Source organism: Marmota flaviventris, chromosome 3, assembly GCF_047511675.1.
Source record: "Marmota flaviventris isolate mMarFla1 chromosome 3, mMarFla1.hap1, whole genome shotgun sequence".
In the NCBI taxonomy this organism is placed as follows: Eukaryota; Metazoa; Chordata; class Mammalia; order Rodentia; family Sciuridae; genus Marmota; species Marmota flaviventris.
Window position 1 is genome coordinate 8,200,055 of NC_092500.1, and position 15,829 is coordinate 8,215,883.

At 46.0% G+C, this 15,829-nt stretch overlaps 1 long non-coding RNA gene across 3 annotated transcripts in view; it reads left to right on the forward strand.

Moving 5' to 3' along the window:
* The window catches only part of LOC139705158 (uncharacterized), a 49,210-nt gene that overhangs the window by 26,995 nt on the left and 6,386 nt on the right, over positions 1–15,829 (forward strand). For all 3 annotated transcript variants that reach the window (XR_011707008.1, XR_011707010.1, XR_011707009.1), the window contains 5 exons: positions 1,125–1,219; positions 5,179–5,289; positions 6,917–7,070; positions 10,040–10,192; positions 11,750–11,846. This is a non-coding gene — a long non-coding RNA (uncharacterized lncRNA). The remainder of the gene's footprint in view (positions 1–1,124; positions 1,220–5,178; positions 5,290–6,916; positions 7,071–10,039; positions 10,193–11,749; positions 11,847–15,829) is intronic.

Here is a 15,829-nt window from a genome sequence, read left to right on the forward strand (position 1 = left end):
AATTCTGCTATTTAAAACAGGTTAGGATTTTTCTTGAAGGACCTTTCAGCACAACAGCTCGCACTGAGGAACACTGTGAGAATTGGTTGCTATATGCTATCCTTGTCCGCTGCTCGCAGGGTCATCTTCGGGTGGACCTACCAGCTCCTGTGAAGTTCTGCGTTTTGCCACTTCCCAGGCTCTGCAGTTCCCGTACTTCATCGTTCACTCTTTGCTTTGACCCCGAGCGCTCTCAGAGCCGAGGACGTGGACCATGTTAGCGACTGTACTGTACATTGTATATTTATGAATGCTCATCTCATTCTTGGTTTCATTACTTTCCTTTTCTTATTTTCTTTCCTCTTTGATTTCCAAAGCTATTTGTTTTATTTCTTGACACTGCATATGTTTTTGTAAGCCATCTCAGGTTTTGTGAGACAAAGTGGGTGTAAATAAACACACACATACATGAATATGTCCATCCATGCATAAACAAAATATGAATTTATATCCTGCACCTCCTCTCCCTGCACTGTCCAGAGGTACTGACCTTCCCCTCCCTTGAGCTTCTGCAGGATCCTTAGCTGCCCCTCCAGCCCGCCCCTGTGGCCCAGCAGCCTCACTTTCTGGTTACTCTTGGAGATATTCCAGTCCATTATAATGCTTCCAGCTCCCCTGCAAGCCCCAGACAAGGGCTGAGGAGAGACTGACCCGGACTCCCACACACTATAAAATCTTAATCCAAAGCAGGAATGAAGGGGTGGGAAGGTGACCATGCCAAAGGGGTGCTGGGGTGCTCTCAGGGACAGGAAAGGAAAACAACTCCTGGTGGCTTTGCCCCTCCCTGCGTCACAGGTCCAGCTCTGGTGTCCTGCTGCTGCAGATGCTCCTGCCCTCGCACTGTCATTCAGCTGAGTGCCCTAGTCACCTCATCCCACCCACCATCATTCTTTTGCCTAGATGTGAGAAAGCGATTTGCATCCAACCAGCAGGATTAAGTAAGCTCGATGGAGGTAGCCTGCTTTCTCTTCTCACAAACCTCTTTTGTCTCGCAGAGGCTGCTGTGCAGAAGGCAGGTGGAGAGCTTTTGTTTCAAAGTGGCCCCTGCAAACTGAGGTTTCAAATTTGTGATTCTTCTGCCTCAGATTGGGGAACGGCGGGGGATGCTGCAGTCTAAGGACCAGACACACTTGAACCCTGCCCAGCTCCTCTGGGTGCCTGCTGAAAGTCAGATGGAGAGGTCAGCTCTGTTTGCAGTCCCTGGTGTGGGCGGGGCAATGTCTGAGGAGTGTTGTTGGAAAAGGGATTCAGGATGCACAGACATCCAGAGACTGCTCTGTACCAGGGCTTCTCCCCAGGAAAGAAGGCTATGGGAGAGCAAAGGAGCAGAGTGCCAGGTGCGTTCCAGAGCTGTGAGACCTTTCCAGTCCTTAGTGTCTTCTCCTGCAAGGTGGGCATTTAATACTCCTGGGCTCACAGGGTCCTCCAGGGGATCAAATATTAACAGCTTGCGTGTTCATAGCTGCTATTGTGCACCAGTCATTGCTCTAAATGCTTTACATACAATAACTCATTTACTCCTCTTGCCACCCTTAAGTATCATTATCCCCATTTTTCAGAGAAGAAGACTAGGGCTCAGAGTGTAAGTAATTTGCTCAAGTTCACAGTGAGTGACAGAGTTGGGATTTGAATCTAAGAAGTCTGGTCGCAGAATCTCTGCCCTGAAGCACTGTGGCCTGTCTGCAAAGAGCCTCCCTCCTGCAGAGTCCGATGATGTCAGAAAGGCATGCTTTCAAAGGGAAAGATGTGGCTGCTGGTATCTGAGCCACTGATTCTGGCTGAACCTGGGAGGTGGGCTCTGTGGAAGGCTGATTCTCTGGAACCCCTGCTTCCCTCCACTCTCCTCCTCCTCTCTCTTCCCCAGCCAGCCAGGGTCAGTCCTGGTGCAAACCTCCATCCATGCACTGAGCTCCTTGGGCTTGGGATACATGTCCCACTTACAGCTTTGACTCCCTTGACTACAAGCAAATGCTCCTTCTTTCCATATCCCAGCCCTTAGCATAGTTCTTTCTTTTTTTTAAATATTTTTTTAGTTGTTGATAGACCTTTATTTTATTTATTTATATCCAGTGCTGAGAATGGAAACCAGTGCCTCACACATGCCAGGCAAGTGCGCTACCGCTGAGCCACAGCACAGCCCCCCAGCTTAGCATATAGTTCTTTTTTGTGTGTGGTGCTGGGCATTGAACCCAGGGCCCTGTGCATGCAAGGCAAGCACTCTACCAACTGAGCTACATCTCATCAGTGCTTTTTTTTTTTTTTTTTTTCTTCTTGTGGTGCTGGGGATGGGACTCAGTGCCTCATGCATGACAGGCAAGCACTCTACCACTGAGCCATACCCCCAGCCTTGATAAGTGGTGAATATCCCCAGCCCTAGCATATAGTTCTTGATGTATAATAGGTGTTTACTTAAAAATTGCTTCCTCTGGGCAGGTGTGGCTCAGTAATAGAGCATTTTTCTAGCAAGCATGAGGTTCTAGGTTCCATCCTCAGCACGGCAAAGAAAAAAGGAAAGAAAACAAACAAACAAAAAAAAAACCTCTTCAGCAGTTGGAGCCATGAAAGTCTCTCTACCTAGAAACAATGAGACAATCCTGGGTAATCCTGTCTTCTGTCTTCCTGCTGTGGCCTGGGCCAGAGACATCCCTGTTGTTTTCTGTTTTCATGACTCAAGCAGCCTGCAGGGATTACCTTCTGAGGTTACTTAGAGTTAGTTGATCTTCGACCATGGTGTTAAGAACACATGAGAAAACTAGACATCCACATGCAGAATAATATGGAACCCTTACTTCACACTATATACAAAAATCACCTCAAAATAGATTAAAGACTTTAACATAAGACCAAAACAGTTAAACTACCAGTAGAGAATGTGGTGCAAAGTCTTTTTTTTTTTTTTTTTTGGAAGTAGGGATTGAAGCCAGGGCCTCTCACATGATAAGCAGATCCTCCATCACTGAGCTACAACCCCAGTCCTCCTTCCTGTTTTAAAATTTTGAGACAGGTTCTCACTAAGTAGCTTAGCGTGTTGTTAAATTGCCCAGGCTGGCCTGGAACTTGCAATCCTCCTGCTTTCTCCGGTTACTGGGATTCTAGACATGCGCCACCATGCCCGGCTGGTGAGAAGTCCTTTTGCTCTGGGCAGTGATATTTTGGATGTGACCCCCAAAGCTCAAGCAAATTGACAAATGGGATTGTTTCAAGTCAAAAATCTTCTGCACAGCAGAGGAAACAATCAAGAGAGCAAAGGGACAAACTAAGGAATAGGAAGGACCAGATCATACATCTCATCAGTGCTTTTTTTTTTTTTTCTTGTGATGCTGGGGATGGGACTCAGTGCATGACAGGCAAGCACTCTACCACTGAGCCATACCCCCAGTCCTGATAAGTGTTAATATCCTTAATATATAGAGAACCCAAAAGCAATAGCAAAAAAAAATTAAGTACCCTGCTTTAAAGATGGGCAAAGGACCTAAATAGACATTTCTAAAAAGAAGACATGCAAATGGCTAATCGGAATATGAAAAAAAATGCTCACTATCACTAATCCTCAGGGAAATGCAAACCCAAACCACAGTGAGCTATTATTATTTACACCTGTTAGAATGACTGTCCTCAAAAAGCCAAAAGATAACAAGCGTTGGCAAATATGTGGAAAAAAGGGAATCCTGTACAGTGTTGATGGGAATATAAATGGACACAGCTGTTATGGAAAACAGAACAGCGGTTCATAAAAAAATATAGAAAATAGAACTATCATGATTCAGCAGTTCCATTTCTGGGTATGTACAATATCCAGAGGAAATGAATTTAGTATCTCAGAGATAGCTGCACTCCCATGTTCTTTGCAGCAATATTCAAAATAGCTTCAATATGGAATCAACATAATTGTTGGTGTTTGAATAGATCAAGAAAATGTAATGTGTATATATGTATATGTATATTTGATTCCATCTTTAAAAAGAAGGAAATCCTGTCATTTGCAACACCATGAATAAACTTGAAGGACATGCTGCTGAGGAAAATAAGCCCAGCATGGAAGGAAAAACACTGTATGATTTCACTTATGTGTGGAATCTAAAAAAGTTGACTTTGGACTAGAGATACAGGTCAGCAGCAGAGCACATACCTCATAGGCATGAGGTCCCAGGTCCAATCACCCAACACTGTTTAAAAAAGAAAAAATAGTGCTGGGGCTACAGTTCAGGGGTAGAGCACTTGCCTAGTACATGTGAGGCCCTGGGTTCAATCCTCAGCACCACAAAAATAAGTAAAATAAAGGTATTGTGTCCATCTACAACTACAAAAAAAAATTTAAAGTTAAAAATTTAAAGTGGCTCAGGAGGCTGAGACAAGAGGATCACAAGTTCAAAACCAGCCTCAGCGATGTGCTAAGCAACTCAATGAGGCCCTGTCTCTAAATAAAATATAAATAATGAGGCTGGGGATGTGGCTCAGTGGTTAAGTGTCCCTGAGTTCAATCCCTGGTACCAAAAAAAAAAAGAAAGAAAGAAATTTAAAGTTGAGCTCATAGACAGAAAGTAGAGAGTAGAATGGTGGTTGCCAAGGGCTGGAAGCTGTTGACCAAAGGGCCCAACATTTCAGTTATTCAGCATGAATAAATTCTGGATTTCTAACGAACAGCATGGTGGCTTAGGCTATTTGCTGTTGCTGTAAGAGAATACCCAAGACTGGGTAATTTATAGAAGAAAGTTTATTTAGGTCATAATTTACCCTTGTGCTACATTGGAACATGGCAGAAAAGCAGAAGGGCAAGCTGGGATGTACAGAGAATAAAAGGGGAGGGGGAGCTGGCTTTCTAACAGCTCACTCCTGCTCTCACTAGTCCAGTTCCAATAGAACTCATCCCACCACCTCTCAACCCTGTTACAACAGGGACCACATCTCAGCATGGGTTTTGGAGGCCACAAGCCATTTTCAAAGCTTGAGCATGTGGTGATTATAGTTAACAGTATTGCATTGTGCACTGAAAATTTGTCAAGAAAGTAGATTGCGTTTATATCACACATAAAAAACAAAACAAAACAGTAACTATGTGAGATGATGAATGTTAACTAGCTTGATTGTGGTAATCATTTCTTTTTCTTTCTTTTTTTTTTTTTAATATTTACTTTTTAGTTTTCGGCGGACACAACATCTTTGTTTGTATGTGGTGCTGAGGATCGAACCCGGGCTGCACGCATGCCAGGCGAGCGCACTACCGCTTGAGCCACATCCCCAGCCCCTGTGGTAATTATTTCTAACGTATATGAATGTCAAAACATCATACTCTATGTATATGGTAAATACAAACAATTTTTATTTTTCAATTATATCTCAGTAAAACTAGAATGATACCTTTATACTTTTCATTTTCGTAGTTGTAGATGGTCACAATACCTTTATTTGATTTATTTATGTGGCTCTGAAGCCTGAACCCAGTGCCTCACGTGTGCTAGGCAAGTGCTCTACCATGGCAATCACCATTCCTTCTATTTCCATGAGCCCCAGCCCCAGCCCATCATTTTTTTTTTTTAATATAAAAGCAAATCATGCTTTTTAAAAAGTTTGATTTGAATTTGAAAATGAAACTCCTCCATAATTCTGTGCTGAACATAGTTCCTGGGCCAGCAGTCTTGTCATCACTTGGGAACCTGGGAATGTAGGCTCTTGGGCCCCATTTGGGCCGTAGAATCAGTCTCTCTTCACTGAAAAAGATCCCACTGGCAGGGCAACTTAACTTTGAAAAGAGCTGGCCATGAATCCATGAATACCCTCCTCTTCCCCAGTTCCAGCTAAGGGACAAGTATCACCTGTTTTTGTTTTTTGTATCAGGGATTGAATCCAGGGGTAATTAACCTCTGAACTACATCCCCAGCATCCCCACCCACCCACCCACCCCCATTCCCCCTGCCTTTTTATTTTAAAACAGGGTCTCACTAAGTTGTTTAAGGCACCACTAAGTTGCTGAGGCTGGCTTTGAACTTGCAATTTACCTGCCTAAGCCTCCTGAGCCTCTATGATTACAGGTGAGCACCCCAGCACCTGGCTTGTCACATGTTTTGTTAGAAGGCTTTTTAATTTATTTTTATTTTCTGATGCTGGGGATTGAACCCAGGGACCCTTTACTGCTGAGCTACATCCCCAGCTGCGTTTCTTTCTTTCTTCCTTTCTTTCTTTTTTTTTTTTTTGTACCTTTATTTTACTTTTATGTGGTGCTGAGGATCGAACCCAGTGCTGCACGTGCTAGGCGAGTGCTCTACCGCTGGACCACAACCCCAGCCCCTCCCCTGCCCTTTTTATTTTTTATTTTGACACAGGGTCTTACTGAGTTGCCCAGGCTGGCCTCCTGAGCCAGCAATATTCAAAATAGCTTCAATATGGAATCAATCAGTTTCCTGAGTATCTGGGACTACGGGCATGGGCCTCCCCTCCTGGCACCTGTCTTAACCATTTTCTAAATGGAGAGTTCAGGGGTGTTATGGTGACACTGTTGTGCAGTCCATCTCCAGAACTTCTTCATTGCAAAGCTGTAACCTAAACACTCCCACATCGCTCCCTCCCACCCCCGATCACTGGCAATCACCATTCCTTCTGTCTCCATGAGTTTGAACACCTTGCTTTTTTTAACTTCACAGCATATCTTTCCATATGGGCACATCGGATCTAGCTCATTATTCCTTGAGCTTGGAGTATTCCTCCGTGACTAAAGCTGATATTTAGCCAGTCTTCTATCAGGGATGTGAAGGCTATTTCCAGCTTTTGCTATTGCAAACCAGTTAAACCTCTAGAAGGTTGAGTTCAAAGAGTATGCATTTCTCCATTCTGCCAAATTGTTGCTCAAACAAGTTATCTCAGTTTCCTCTCCCACCCACAGAGGACAAGAGGTCTCCCCCCCGCAAACATCAGATTCTTCCCAATGGAAACCAACAAGTAAATATTGTGCCATCCCAGTGACAAGTGGGACCCAGCTTGAAAGGAGGGGTCGGTGACTCCCTTTGGCGGTGATCTCCCAGGGAGAAGCCTGAGAGGTGAGCTGGTGGCAAGTTGAGGGAATCAAAGCTGCGGTGTATACACAGAGGAAGTCTAATTCAAAAGCCATATAATGAGTGGACTTGGGAGGAAGCTCGTTGCCGTGGCAACCTGATTTCCCTGCTGCCAAGAGCAGCTTTTCTTCTTTCTTCTGCACCTGGCAGGAGCTACCCCCACCCCACCCCACATTACTTGAGGAAGAAAGACAGAGTTTGGCATTCTTTTATTGAGGTCAGGGCACCGTCTCTGTCAGTGGCCAACTGTCATGGAGAGAGAATGTGGTGGCCTGGATGCCTTCGCCCATCAGCTGGACAGAGGCACCTGGGTGTCTGGGCTGAAATGCTGATGTCAAGGAGACCTTTTGGTTCTCTCTGCAAGAAAAGCTTTTCTGTGCTTTTCTTTAAGGACACCAAAGGTCAAGGGCCTGGTGAGCTTTTGTGAGGCCTCTTAAGCCAGTTGTTTCCTTGTTCTAAGTCACTCTGCTCTACTTCCTGCAGGGCATTCAAGCCTGGACTCGCTGATTGGAATAGAGCTAGGGAAGGAGGAAACAGATGGATGGGCCCAATTACTTTACAATTTTTTACCTGTTCCCTGCCTCAGGCTCCTGCTTGCTCCATACACAATTTACACCCCCTCATCTAACCCCATAATGGCTGGGTAAGGTGGCAATTATTAACCCAGTGGTTATTCTCAGAATAAAAACTGAGGCTCCAGCTCCTCAAGCCTCAGTGATTGCCCAAGATCTTAGTGCAAGAATATGAATCCAGGTCTGCCAGTATCTCAAGGTCATGCCCTTGCACCCTGCCACCCCCCTCCCCCGGAGATAATATGGACAGGCAAGCCAGACAGTGGAGAGATCACCCTTCTCTTGGACATGATGGCAGCCAATCATGTCCTTTCTAGGCAACAAGTGTATAGAGGATTTGATCCACATGCTTCACCTGGTCCTTTCAAGCGAAGATCCCCTCCTCCTGGGAAATCCCACCTGCCTCCTTTAATCAGGCTGTGGACTGCGGCGGGGACAGCATGTGTGGGGAGGCCATAGACTCTGTCTCCACAGAGCGGCTTCAGAGTCCTTTCCCCCTCCCCCATTGACCTGTCTAATGTGGGCTCTTCTATGAGATGGCTCTTTCCCCAGCCTCTGGAGTAAATGATTTGTCTTTCCTATGATTTTCCTGCATCCCACACAGAGACAGTCATCCCAGAGCCCTCTCAGGGAGCATCTTGCCCCCTGACACATTCACTCTCGAGTGCCAGGTGCCCCTGGAGTGGCCCTCTTCTATGTGTCTGCCCCTCCATCTAGGCCCCAGGAGTGTTGCTCTCTGCTTCCCTGGCGTGACCGCGCTGTCTGGGTGACTGAAGCACACGTACCAAGAGTGCAGATCAATAAACGAGGAAAGCTGCTGGGGAGGTGCTGCTCCTCCGTCTCCTACAGCTGACTGATGAGCTGCGAGCCCCAGCCCCTCCCTTCTGTGGACAGAAACCCTCATTTGCCAATTCATGGTTCTACAGCACATTCCAATTCAAATGATTTCTCTTGGGTGAGGGTCTCTCTGTGGCAAATGCTCAGGGTTGCTTTGTTTTTGTTTTGAGATGGATGTCTAGCAAGGTTGCCCAGGCTGGCCTCCAATCCTGGACCCTTCTGTCTCAGCCACCTGAGTAGCTGGGATTCCAGGTGTACGCCCACACGAGGGCCTTTTGGAGCGTCCCTGACACCCACTGTTCAGTGATTGCTTATGACTCAGTCCCAGTCATGTCCCCATAGATTCTGATCTCTTTTTCCTGCCCTGAGACTCTGAGGCTCTCCAGGACCTTTAGCTGCATAGATTTATCTCTCTGGCCATTTCTGTACTGAGAAACTGCTGTGACTCCATTTTTGAGAAACCAGCCTCTACCTCAGAGCAAAGCCTGTCCAAGGAAGGGGGCCTGACCCTTGTCCTTGGAAAAACCCACAGAGCACTAAGCACATACCCACCCTCCTGAGTTGTTTGTCTACAAATAACAGGAGAGATCTGCTGCACCAGGTGTCCCTGACTCAGTCAGGCTAGGTGAGGACCCATAGCAACCCCCTAGCAACCACCAATCAGCATGAGACAGGGAAAATACTTGGGATGCCAGATGACCCCTCAGTAGTTTATGGTGGTTGATAACATGTTGGGAAACCATGTAGTTTAGCATGTACAACCCTTGTGGCCTAAACCAATCAGTTCAAAGTAATCTCCCTCTTGTACTAACCAATCACCCCTACCCAACTTGTTCCTGCCAGTGAATGTACAAATCAATGTTAAGAGTTGTTGTTTGACTTTTCCACGGTATGGAATGATTTGCTGGGTGATGATGTGACGGACACATAGAATATCCCCCCAAAACTGAACAAAGGACCAGGACTCACTCCCTGGGACCACTGCGTTGGGAATGGTTGTGAGTCCAGGCTCGAGCTTGCAATAAAGACTCTTGTGTGATTGCATCGGATTTGGCTCCTGGAGGTCTACTGGGGTCCCAGGAATCTGGCATAACAGTACTCCAGTGCTGTTCCTCTGCCCCTCTTCTTGCTGGATGCAACCCTTATCCCAACACAGAGCTCCCACTAGGGATCCAGATAGGAAAGAGGGCCACAGACCCTACATTTTGAGCTGTCCCCTTACCCAAGCTAGTATGGTACTCCTTTGGCCCAGAGGATGTGTTCAAGATGGTGCCTGGGACTTCCCATGTCCTTTGCCTCTGCCCACTCTCTACCCTCTTCACTCTCAATTTCCTTCCACTCCAATCACATATAATACAATGAAACTCGGGGACCCAGTCCTCCAGGCCTGGTTCTGGATGAATTAACATGTGCTTACATTATGTAGAAAATGCTTTTCTGTCTAGGCAAAACTTACTACCTTGCTTCACGCCAAGGAATCTTTTTTTTTTTTTTTTTTTTTTTGATGTTCACAGCTGAATACTGACTTCCTCCTGCTCTTTGCAGCATCCTTACTCCTCTCTGAGCAAACAGATGCCCCTGGCAGAAGAGGAGGGAGGTGACACCAAGGGAGTGACACCATGGGAAATGCACACAAATGGCGTGCAGCAGATGTCACCCAGTCCACTTGCTGATGACGAGGCGAGCTTGTGTGAATCTGTGAGTTCTGTCCTCTCAACCCCATGGACATAGAGCTCGTTCTTCATTGTAGTTTTTTTCTCTAAAGAACTTTTATTTCCCCACATTTTTTACTGGTGCGTTATAATTGTACATCATGATAGGATTTGCTGTTACATATTTGCACATGCACACAATATCACAATATAATTTGGCCAATATCACTCCCTCCCCTCCCCTCCCTTTCGGGTATCTTTCTTCTACTGATCTCCCTTTGATTTTCATGAGCTTCCCAGCCCCCCACCCTTCTTTTCCTTCTTCTCTAGCTTCTGCATATGAAAGAAAACATAAAACCCTTGACCTTCTGAGTTTGGCTTATTTTGCTTAACATAATGGTCTCAGGTTCCTTCTAATTTCCTGAAAATGACATGATTCCATTTTTACTTATGGCTGAATAAAACTCCATTGTGTATATGCCATATTTTCTTCATCCATTCATCCATTGATGGACCCCTAGGCTGGTTCCATAGTTTGGCTGTTGTGAATTGTGCTATAAATATGGGTGTGTGTGCATCACTACAGCATGACTTTCATTCTTCAGGATATGACCCAGATAAACCAATGAGTGGTTTATCTGGGTCATATGGTGATACCATGCCTAGACTTTTGAAGAACCTCCAACTGATTTCCATCGAGGTTGCACTAATTCACAAATTTACCAATGAGGTAAAAGTGTTCCTTTTTCTCCACATCCTCTCCAGCATTCATCATTATTATTATATTATATTATTTATTTATTTAGGTACCTGGGATTGAACTCAGGGACACCCAAACACTAAGCCACATCCCTAGCCTATTTTTTTTTTTTTTTTAGTTGTTGATGGACCTTTATTTTATTCACTTATTTTTATATGCAGTGCTGAGACTAGAACCCAGTGCTTCACACATGTGGGGCAAGTGCTCTACCACTGAGCCACAACCCCAGCCCACTAGCCCTACTTCGTATTTTATTTATAGATAGAGTTTCAATGAGTTGCTTAGTGCCTCAAGCTTTTTGCTGAGGCTGGCTTTGAACTCCATCCTCCTGTCTCAGCCTCCAGCTGGGATTACAGGCATGAGCTACCACGCCAGGCTGTATGCTTGATGAATACCATTCTGATTGGTGTGAGATGAAATTTCAGTGGAGTTTTAATTTGCATTTCCCTAATTGTTAATGATGTTGAATGTTTTCTAAAGATCTCTCTTTTTTTTTTTTTTTTTTTTTTAAGTTTTGGAGATCAAAACCAGGGCCTTGATCATGCATAGCAAGTGCTCTACTATTGAGCTAGGTCCCAGCCCCTATTAAAAGACCTACTTTTTCTTTTTTTGCAATACTAGGAATCAAACCCAAGGCCTCCCAAGTTAAGCAAATGCTCTACCACTGATCTATATCCTAGCCCTTTTTATATTTTTCATTTTGAGACAGGATTCTGCTAAGTTGCCCAGGTTGGCTTCGAACTTGTGATCCTCCTGCCTTAACCTCCAGGTGCGCACCACCATACCCAGTTCTCCCTCTCCTTTAACAGAAACCCAAGGGATTTTTTTTTTTTTTTTTTTCAGAGTAGAAATTAGAAGTTTATTAAAGGACAGCAGAAAAGACTTCTCCCAGAGGAAGAAGGGGACCCAAGAGGTGGAATCCAAACCCAAGGGATTTAAGGTGGGCCTAAATCACCTCATCGTGAGAACTTTAACTTAGCTATAGTATATGTCAAGACCTGATTTCCCAATGATGTCATATTCATAGATGGAATTAAGTCTTAGACATATCTTTTGGGGGGGACACTATCTGACCCACTACATGTCCTTTTCGGTTCTCACCTTAGCCTTTCAGTACCGCTTGGTGTTCTTGATTACTTTCTCCTGGAAACCATCTTTTGTGTTGGCTTCCAGAGTGTAGGCTCTCTTGGTTTCTCTTCTACACCTGAGGCCCGTCCTCCATAAGTTCCCCTGCCAATTCCTCTTCTCCCACTCAGCCCTGAGGTGTTGAGATGGCTAAGATTCTGTCCTTAGCTCTCTTCTTTTCTCAGTCCTCCAACAACTGCATCATTGTCCTCAGCCAAGACACAATGGAGTCATCCTGGATACAAGGCCATTTTATTGCAGATTGTAGGGGTAGAATAGCCTTTTACGCATCTGATGGCGACAGAAAAGGGATATTATAGGATCCAAAAAGTGACCAAAGGAACTCAATGTTTTTAAGAAGATTTCTTGATGTTTGAGTTGGACTAAACTGAAGAAGGAGGATAAACACTTGAGTTTATGTTAGTGAGGTGACTTTGAAAGGCCCCTAAAGATGCCAGGGAAACCAACCCTGTGCCTAAAGAGCTGGGACTCTCAGCCCTCCTTCTCCCCAAGGGTTCAGCTGATCACCAACGGCCAAAGGCACACTGCATGGTGAAGCCTCCATAAAAACCCCAGAGAACTTCTTGGGTTGGCGAATGAGAACTCCCCCAGGTGCTGGGAGGCTGGGATTCTCCCAACTCTGTGGGGACTGAAGCTCCTAAGTGCTTGGGGCCCTTCTGGGCCTCATCCATGCATCTCTTGTTTCCTTTAAAATATCCTCTGTGGGTTGGGGGTTTAGCTCAGTGGTAGAGCAATTGTTTAGCATGTACAAGGCCTTGGGTTTGATTCCCAGTACCATCAATCAAATAAAATATCTTTTGCAAAATATCAATAATAGAAAGGAAAGTTCCCTTGGGTTCCACAAGCCATTCTAGCAAATTTTTGAACACGAAGAAGAGGGTCATGGAAACTTCTGATTGGTAGCTAAGTTAAACAGAAGTTGAGAGTAACTTAGCGATCCATCCCTTGTGTATCACCCTTAAACAAAAGGGGGCTGGTAAAACACTATGTCCCTGAGTACCCCATTTCTGTTCCCAAAACTGAGCCAAGTGAATGAAATAATAACAAGCTGCGCTGGAATGTCCAGATGCAGGTTATCTTTAGGGACAACTGGCTTTCTCTGGTGCTGGTAATTAGGGCAAGTCAACGTTATCTGTAGAAAGTTGATTTTTGCACATAAAAAAAAAGCAACTGGGTTGCAGTCATACAAGCATATTAAGCCAACCAGCAAGCTGATGCTGATGATGGCCCTGCTGTGCAGCTAGGCACATAAAACCCTCCTCTCAGTGGGGACTGATACAGAACTAAGGGCACTGTGGAAAGGATACGGGTCACTCATCCAGTCAGCTGCCACTAGACAAAACACTTTGAGGGATAGGAGACACACTGCTTGGTGAAGCACAGTGAGGGACAGGGTGCTATCTGTTCAGCCTGTCACCCCAGGACTCCCCCATAAGCACTTCTCAGTAAAGCCCATGCCTCCTACACCTTCTCCATGCATTTTCTTTGGTCTCTTGGTGACCTATCCCACTGCCCTGGCACAACGGGCAGGAGTGGATCTGATACCTTGCAATTGATGTCTGAAGTGGGGTGTGGTCTTGTGGGACTAAGTCCTTCACTTGTGCGGTCTGCATAGCTCCAGGCAGCTAGTATCAGGAACGGGTTAAATTACAGGACATCTAGTGTCCATGGAGAACTGGACGATCAGTGGGTGTGGGGAAAACCCCTCACATTTGGTGTCAGAAGGGGAGTGTTGGGTCAATGAGCAGATAATTTTTTTTTTCTTTTTAGGGATGAAGGAGCAGGGGGTGAACACCCTAAATAGAGGTGGGGGATTTTGGTGAGTGAGTGTGGGCGGTAAGTGGTAGAAGAATTATGAAGATGTGGTTTCCACCTAACCAAGACCAGGATGGCAGGATGGCATGTGGACAGATGGAAGTATTGCTCAAGGTCAGAGAGGAAGAGAGGGATTTGAGAGGAAGCAGAGGGGAGGGGGAGTGGTCAAGTGAATGGTCAAGGAGATGGAGACCCATGCAAGATAAAAGGGTGACTGGTAACTTTTAGGAGAACTTTACCTCAAAGGTGCCATAGCATTTAAAGTTCCCTTCCCCAATCAGGCGCCGTTGCCCTGGCCTGTAGCCTCATCTACTCCAGAGGCTGAGGCAGGAGTATCGCACCCACCCATGCCAGCCTGGGCAACTTAGTGAGATGTGTCTCGAAATTAAAATTTAAAAAAAATTTAAAAGACTGGGGGTGCAGCTCAGTAGATGAGTGCCCCTGGATTCAGTCCCCAGTATGGGGGAGGGAGTCTTCCTTTCCCCAATTCAGAAGAAATTTATTATCTTCTGATTTCTTGCTTTTTACTCCATTTCCTGAGGAAGGAAGGAGTAAAATCTCGATGCCCTCTGGCAAAGCTTATGTTGGCAGGCAGCCTAGGCAGAAGCAGCAGGTGAGAAGCAGGCGGCTGGCCGGCCCTTCCCAGCTCGAGGGACTTAGTAGCAGGAAGGGAAATCTTACCTGGATGACGCCAGGCCACGTGGCAGTGCCAGGGGAGTTTGTGCTGGAAACCCATTTGTCTGATGTACCAGAGCTTTGTCCTGCGTTGGTAATGTTGCTGGCATTTGGTTTTTCAGCGCTTCTTCCCTAATGAGTTCCAGGAGAAACCAGAAAGGAGATGCACAACTTCTATGAACCAAATTCTCTTTTCCTCTTTGCAATGAACTGGTTTGACCCCAGGCTGCTGCTACAACCACATAATTGCAACCAGATTACTTTTTTATTACACCTTGCAAAACACACCCCAGGAGGACCCGAGAACACAGAAAATATCAAGCTCAGACATCCCAGTGGTTCATCCACACCAGAGTGTGTATCAGCATCCCCTTGAACTCAAGAGGGACACTAACTCTCCCTGCTAAGGCACCCTCGCCTCCTGACCCTTCCGGTTGGCGTGGGTGAACTATTCTGTAGCCAACCAGGCCTTCTGGGACCTGGCTATCCCTCCCTGGCAGCCCTTCGCTCATTCCTCTCCTTTGCAGAATCCCAGTTGTAATTTTACATCTATTTGTGAGGTTGGGAGCTCCCCAAGGTCAGGGATCCTGCCCACCCCTGCTCTGTGGGCAGGCCCTGTACCTGGCGCTGAGCAGGGATCCCTTGGCGACCCTGTCTCCTGGGTCATCTACTCTGTGGTCAGACCTCCGGATTCCACGCTGGGCATCGTTCCATGACCAGGGGTTCTGCCCCTGGCATCTGGGGAGAAGGTTGCAAACCCTCCAAACGTATTTGCTGTGTTTGATGTTCTTATGCAAATGTGCATCTGTGATGGGGGACGAGTCCAGAATTGTCATGGGATTCTCATGACAAAAAAAAGATTATTTTCTTGTACAAATCCTCACAGCAATTGCTGGCTGCTCCCTTGTCCTTCCTGCCTGCTCCTCGCCCCCCTTCTGATTTCCCCCCACCCGCTCCCTGAGCTTTGTTCTCCAATAAGATATCTACCCATCATCCTTCGTCCTACTTAGTTAATGTAAGTTCTCTGCATCTTTAATGAATCCCACCACCACCACCACCACCACCACCACACACACACACACACACACACACACACACACACACACACACGCTGTGGAGCCGCCAATGAAATGGCAGTACTGGAGAACACGTGATCTGCATTAGCGAATAAGAGTGTCCCATTTCCCTGATCTGAGCCTGGTTGGGTGGAAGTGGGAAGGTAGTAACTCACAGGGGGCCAATCAGAGACATTTTTAGGATTTGAACTAGATGTTGGGGGGAAGGTGG